Source organism: Neolamprologus brichardi, chromosome 16, assembly GCF_056152115.1.
Source record: "Neolamprologus brichardi isolate AB-2024 chromosome 16, ASM5615211v1, whole genome shotgun sequence".
NCBI lineage: Eukaryota > Metazoa > Chordata > Actinopteri > Cichliformes > Cichlidae > Neolamprologus > Neolamprologus brichardi.
The window spans coordinates 35,682,415-35,690,000 of NC_142119.1; the positions used below are offsets into that span (position 1 = coordinate 35,682,415).

At 39.7% G+C, this 7,586-nt stretch overlaps 1 pseudogene; it reads left to right on the forward strand.

Moving 5' to 3' along the window:
• Positions 1 to 332: 332 nt before the first annotated feature.
• On the forward strand, positions 333 to 2,211 carry LOC148098348 (uncharacterized; annotated as a pseudogene).
• The last annotated feature ends 5,375 nt before the right edge of the window (positions 2,212 to 7,586 follow it).

Genomic DNA, 7,586 nt, shown 5'->3' on the forward strand with positions numbered 1-7,586 from the left:
ATGGTCCAGGCATGGGTTTTCTCTCCTGGGAATATTCACATTATTTCTCCTTTCTGGTAAAAGGTATGGTAAAAGACAGGAATATTGTCGTCAACTGTACTCTCTGTGGAGGTTCTAAAACTCTTTCGACATCAAAGACTAGCAATTCTAATCTGATGAAAGATCTTCAGAAACAGCATGCATCTACCAACTTAGTTGAAAAAGAACCTGAAGGCAACGTCGGTGACTCTAGCTCCGTTGACGCTATTCCAGCAAAACAACGAAAGCTTGATTTCGGACAGCCTGCTGCACAGTCCATCACGCAGCCCCAGCTACACAGGCTGATGGCCAGGTATGTTGTGGAAGACATGAAACCCATCTCAACGGTTGAGTCCCATGCTTTCAGACAACTGATTAGTCATATACCTGTGCGAGGGAGAGCTGGGAAGGCACCATGCAGAAAGACATTTTCCAGTTTCCTAGACCAAGAATATGCCAACATGGAGTCAGAGCTCAAAAATACACTTGACATGGTAGAATACATCTCCACAACAGCAGACATTTGGACTGTGCATAATAAAAGTTTTCTTGGTGTGACCGCGCATTGGATAAATGCACAAAACATGAAACGTGAGAAAGCAGCGCTGGCATGCAGGCGATTTATGGGTCGACATACGTATGACAGTATTGCATCTGAGCTGGACAACATTAACTCATCTCATGGCCTATCGTTTAAAATCACATCAACTGTAACGGATAATGGCTCCAATTTTGTCAAGGCTTTTAAAGTGTACCAGCCACCACCTGAGTCAGATGACTCTGAATATGAGGAGGATGAGGTGATTTTTGTTTCGATTGGGGATGCACTACAGAATGGTGCTGATGATGCTGATGATGCAATTTCTTTACCGCCACATCAGAGATGTGCATCACACACAATGAATCTTATCTCTTGCACTGATGTGGAGAAGTGGCTATTGTCTGAAGCTGCAACAAAAACCATCTACAGAAGTGCCACCACAAAATGTGCAGGGCTGTGGAACAAGGCCAGTCGTTCCACAGTGGCTGCTGAGATTGTGGAAGACATTATTGCAAAGAAACTACTAGTACCTTGCACAACAAGGTGGAACTCGTTCTATTATGCTCTGGAGAGAATTTCAAAGATACCTTTGGTGGAGCTGAACACAATCTCATCCACATTACAGTTGAAATGTTTCAATGAGAGGGAGCATCAGTGTATCAGAGAGTACTGTGCAGTCATGAAACCACTTACTGTGGCACTGGACATTCTTCAAGGAGAAGACCATTGTTTTTATGGCACACTCCTACCCACACTGGAATCGCTGCTGACCAAGACTCTGGCTATAAAAAATGGTCTGCAAATTCTTGTTGGGCTACCAGATACAGTTGTCCAGGTAAGAGATGATATTTTTATTTGTGTTTATCTTTAATGAAATGTATTACTCAATTGCTTTTTATATTGTGCTGTGCTGTTGTGTCACATGCAAATGAATGCTGTTACAGTTACAGATACTTAACCTCAATAAATAAATAAAATAAATACAACGTAGTAAAATACACACTATTTACAAATTAAAATACATTCTAAATAAAACTACAGCATGCTGTTAATGTTTAATTAATTTAATGTTGAAACAATGCATACTTTCTCATGCAAAAATGTTTTTTGCACTTTTACTGTGTCGTTATTACAGGCAGTCAAAACAAGGTTTGCATATGTCCTTGGAAGTGAAGATGCTTTGCTGGCTGCTGTGACACTACCAAAATTTAAGCTTCGTTGGCTACATGACCAGTCGCGGAAGGACCTCGCAAAGGCACGTCTGCTGGTAGAGTGTCGAAAACTTCTCCCTGAGCAAGATCAGCTACAACCAGGTACCAGCGCCACCAACACAACACAGCACCCGGGTTCTAGCAAAGAGGATGAGTTCTTCTCCTTTGAAGAGAATGAGGACATATATGCCACTGCTGAAGGTGAGGTAGCCGAGTACCTCAAATCAGGAGCAACAGGGTTAGACTCTCTGAATCATTTCCCGATGATGAAGAAACTCTCTCTTAAACTTAATGCAGCTACTCCTTCAAGCGCCCCAGTTGAAAGGCAGCCTGGGAAACCTGATTCTCACTCCAAAGAGGAACAAGTTGTCTGATCATAAGTTTGAGAAGCTTCTCCTCTTGAGGTACAATTGTTGGTTTGATGGAACCAAAGTTGAGTAGTGCTCATATGATGATGATGTGTTGCCTTCAGTGGTGCTCTACGAGGTAAAGTAGGGTTATTTCTAAGTGAAACTTGGGCTTCTGAAGCACTTAAAATACCATTATATTTTATTTATCTACATGGCCTGTATGGAGGCAATATTATTTTGGTTTGACTGTTTATGAAGCTGAAAATACTTATTATTTATTTTATTTCTGTTTGTGGGGCTGAACATACTTGTAATTAATTTTATTTCTCTTCTCTTTCTCTGAAAATACTTTTATTACTGAACATGAGGTCTCCCGTTGGTGCAATTCAGCAGTTAAGTTTACAAAGTTAAGTTCAGTTAACTTTACAAAGAATGGACAAACCTCACTGTGTTTATGTTTAATCATTTTTTTGCACTACATGTTTTTGCACTTTGATACCTACAGGTCCTAAATTGTCTGAGGTACAGTTTAATGTTGGCACTGCTAAAGGCATACTTTCTGTCCATTTAAATGGCAAAAATAAATATCTTTCAAAAGTTTCAACACACTGTATGTTGTGTTTTGTGATCCACTGCTTCTTCCTAGTAATACTACGTACAATGATTAGATTTATAACACTGCTGTAACAACCCCAGAATGATGTGTTTGCATTTGTAGAGGGTTGAAACAATAGAAATAGATTAAAACACACAGATAAAAAAGTGACACATAAAACAAACTTTGTTAATTTCTAATTTAGTTTCATTCATTTCATCATTAACTTGCACTCGCACTACTACACTGCCATTTTCACCATTTTAGGTTCAGGCCATTAGGTGGCACAGTGTACTTGTGGCAGGATAGTGCTAACCTGTAAGCAAGCTAGAAGACTGGCATCCTTGCTGGGTATCCAGTTAGGGAAGCAACACATTAATAAGAGAATTCTGGGTAAAACCAAAGTTACTTTCCCTAGTAACTAGTTACTTTGAAAGTAACGAGTAACTTGAAGTAACTGAGTTACTTTTGATAGGAGTAACTAGTAATGTAACTAAGTTACTAATTTAAAGTAACTTACCCAACACTGCTCACCACAGATTCAACCCAAAGTTTAACAGTGTGGTGAAGGGGAGAAGTGGGGCTGACGGCAGGAACCAACCAGGAGCTGATGTGAATACACCTGAGGGAGGAGCATCTTTTAAAACTCAGTAAAATATATATATACATGTACGTTTCCAGAGAGTTCCTGTCACTGATTGAACCCCTAAAAACAACAGCTGTGGTCGTCAGTAGGGGTGCAACGATACACAAAATTCACGGTTCGGTTTGATATTTATTCGATACAAAAAAAATGTTCATGCTTTTTTAATTTGTCATTTATTAAAATTATAAATATATATTTTAACTCAAAAGTACAGTTTTTAAATTTAATGTTGCTGAAACAACAAAGTAATAAAAAATAAATAAATCTGATGGAGAAATCACTCATCTTTGGAAAAGAGAGTTTATTACAGAGAAATGTCTCTTTCCAAAATAAAAGCTCTACTATACGCTTCTTCTGGGCTATATTCTCAGCAGCATATTAAACATATCAGGTCCCCATAAGGAGAATCATGTGCTAACGGCTGTCTAAATGACTCGGGTAAAGTTTGTAGCATGCGTGCTTGTTGTTTTTGTCTGCTTCCACTTGTCTTTGCACGAGGATGATGTCGGAGTAAATGTGCAGTCATATTCGTTGTGTTCCCACTAGTGCTGTCAGCGTTAATCTGAAATGACGTTAACGCCACAACACGGCAAATCTCCGTTAACGAGTTACCGCGGATAGCCCCGTGTGTGGGGCTGGACGGCCAACGCGCGTTAACGAGCTAACTGCGCTAACGAGCTAACTGCGCTAACGCAGTAGTTCCCACCCATGTAATTGAGCATTGCTGGCACATCCAACATACTGTTTTACTTTTGTCCATGACGCGCTTACCTTCAGGGTCATACGTCACATGAAGACCAAAATAGTTCCAAACGCCAGATCTGAATGAGGGTGGGGGAGGTTCAATTTGCCATGTTGGAACGAGTTTAGCTTCTGTCTTGCTAGCTTGCACTGCGCTCAGTGGATCTGCGCTCGACAGTGCAACCTAGGCGGAGTAGTCGAACACAGATCCACTGAGCTCTCAACACAGACAGCATCGTCAGAAGAAAAGTTGATAAAATAAATAAAAAATTTTGTATTGTTCGATACATATGCGTACTGAACCGAAAGCACTGTATCAAACGGTTCAATATCGATACGAGTATCGTTGCACCCCTAGTCGTCAGTGTTACACATTCACGTTTTCTCTCTGTTCAAATAATTCCTTCATGCCTTGAGAAAGCTCAAGACTTTTGCTTCCTAATAACCACACATCTATAAATATGCAGCTTCTTACAGCTCACTCTGACTCCAGTTAAACACCAAGTAGTGTCATAGATGTTATGTCTCACTCTTCTGTGTTAGAGACACAGTGGGAATAGATAACGTGAACATTTGACAGGATACGTTTGCAATTCAATTTCAAGGAAAACAAGAAGAGAAGGCAAACGTCAGGGTAAACACTGCTGTCAGAGCGATGGACACAGCTGGTGTCAGTGACTGTGGCAGGAGCTCTGTGGACAGGAGAAGCTCACCTTCAAGGAGTTTGCAGAACCTTTCCATCATCAGAGGTGGCAAAGGTACAGACACTCGTCACTTTAGTAGAAATACTTTTATATACAAGCTTAAACCTCAATCAGGAAAAAACCCTCCCATTGTACACAGAGCAGAATGTAAGCTTGACATTTCCAGGTTATCAAACCCCACTGAGCATCCTCCCCTTTAATTCTGAGCTATCTTCTTCCTCTCCGCTCCTTCTTTCTTATCTTTCTCTGAGTGAAGTTAGCTCGTTCTTTCAAATACAGCAGCTGGACCTGTAGCTAGCAGACACACTGAGGGACAAAGTTTACAGTTTGTGTGTTTGCTGAGCTGATAGAAATGTTGCATTTGAAATTACCTGCCTTTATGCTCGTGCCTCCTCAGTAGGGACAGCTGCTGAAACACTGTGACCACAGCCTCTGGTCATCTGCAGTTGTTCCGGTGTTATGCCAAAAATAATAACTCCCTGCAGTTTAATTAGCATCAGGTCATTTTCATTTTGTTTTGAGTTAATCAAATGAATTCTTTTATGGTCAGAACAAATTAGCAGTGTAACTTCTAATGAAACTATTTTCTTTTGCCATACTTGCAGATGACTTTGTGTGTCAGCATGAGGATTCTGCACGATTCGACAATATATAATATATATAATTATAATGTTGCCACTAAAAAGTAGTCTAACATTTCCCCATATACTGTGGCTCCCATTCATTTACAGTAAAGACCTTTAAAGGACATTTTGTTCACATCTTTGTCCATTTACAGAGTTTCCAGTGTTGGGGAGTAACGGAATACATGTAGCGCCGTTACGTATTTAAAACACAAAATATGAGTAACTGTATTCCGTTACAGTTACCGTTTAAAAAGGTGGTATTTAGAATACAGTTACTTTGTTGAAATAAATGGATTACACGGCGGTACTTCCCTGTTTCATATTGTGGCGGGTCAGGACTGTTTGGGTTTTGTTTGACAGCTACGTTCTGTTGTTCCAGGCGGCAGCGTTACGGTTGCCATGGTTACAGGGTGCCGCTCTCTCTCTGCATGTTTCCTGGGTGAGAGAGCGCCTGTTGTTGTTGTGCTAAGCTAATAAGCAGAATGCTACAGGTATAGCTCTAAAGAATGTAGCATCATGGGCAGTGTAGTCCGTGCTGCAGGGAGAATGGACTGCCATACCCGTTATGTGTCTGTGAGCGAGGGAGGGAGAAAAAGGAAAAGTACGAGCTGTCATCGAGCAGAAACGGGAGCTGGAAGCATGTAAATATAATAATAACCACTGCAGCCAAGAAGAGAGCCTGACGAGCCCAGCTGTAAGTAAGCTGTTAAGACTCGACTGTACACCGTGTTCGTGTTTTCCTCTGAAACAATAAGTTCTGTTGGAGCAGCCTTTCAACGCCTCTCTCTGTCTCTGCTAGCAAAGTTGACCCAGACAACAAAGTAAAGCTAGTTTTCAGCTACGAGCCGACACAGAACCCACCGTATTAGCCAGAGGTCCCTTTACTACGGTTCGGAGCCGCGGACCTTCAGTAACAGTAATAAATCACAGCAATAGTACATTCATGTAGTTGTAAACAGCATGATAATATATTAAGTAATCCAAAGTATTCAGAATACGTTACTCTCATTGAGTAACGTAACAGAATACGTTACAGAATACATTTTGGGGCATGTAATCTGTAATCTGTAATGGAATACATTTTAAAAGTAACCTTCCCAACACTGAGAGTTTCTAGTTTCATTCTTATGAATATTCTGAAGGTTTTTACCAAACATCATCTATAATCTGCTGTATAGAAAGTTTATTAATAAAATGCTGGTTGTTAACAGTATTGTGTCATAATCAGTGTTGGTCAAGTTACTTGAAAAACGTAATCAGTAACTAATTACCGATTACTTCCCCCAAAAAGTAATCCCGTTACTTTACTGATTACTTATTTTCAAAAGTAATTAATTACTTAGTTACTTAGTTACTTTTTAAAAACACGATTTACAACCTGAATAGGTGATAAAGTGATAGATCTTTCAGCCCAATTCTACTTTTTCTGCATAATCATCATACAAAATGTAATCAAATGGAAAAGTCTCTTTTTAAAACTTGTTTTATTAGTTTTAATCTTTTAACTTTATGAAAAATTTAATTATCTGCAACATTCTCTGACTGGAAGAAATTAGTTTAACATTTAAACCTATTTTCTGCACATTCCAGCACATAAAATAAAATATTTTTTGTGTTTACACTCACTCTTTCAAATAGATGCAAGTAAAACACAGCAGAAAATAAATAAAGTCAAAGACTAGCGGTCCTGTTGCTCTATTTTCACCTGTAAAGCAGGAGTGGGGTAGGCGGAGGTTTACCCTGGTGCAGGTGTGCAGCGGTCAGTGGAAGAATCCGCGAGTTTCTCTGTGAGTTTCCCATTACGTCGTAGCTACTCGGTGCTTGTTTGGAAGTTTAGGGGTTTTTTGCTGTAAAAAGAAGTTTTCTTTTTTAGTAACGCAGTAACGCAGCGTTCCTACGGGAAAGTAACGGTAATCTAATTACAGTTTTTGCAATAGTAATCCCTTACTTTACTCGTTACTTGAAAAAAGTACAAGTAACGCGTTACTGCCCATCTCTGGTCATAATAAATGTGTTTACAGAGTGAGGACAATTATATCCAGAGTCCCATGTGTGAAACCCTTTGAGCCTAATGTGTTGACACTTGGCTTAATTCAATGCTTAGATTTCGATTCTGTATTTAAACTGCGGCACATTTCGATGGAAAATATCTAA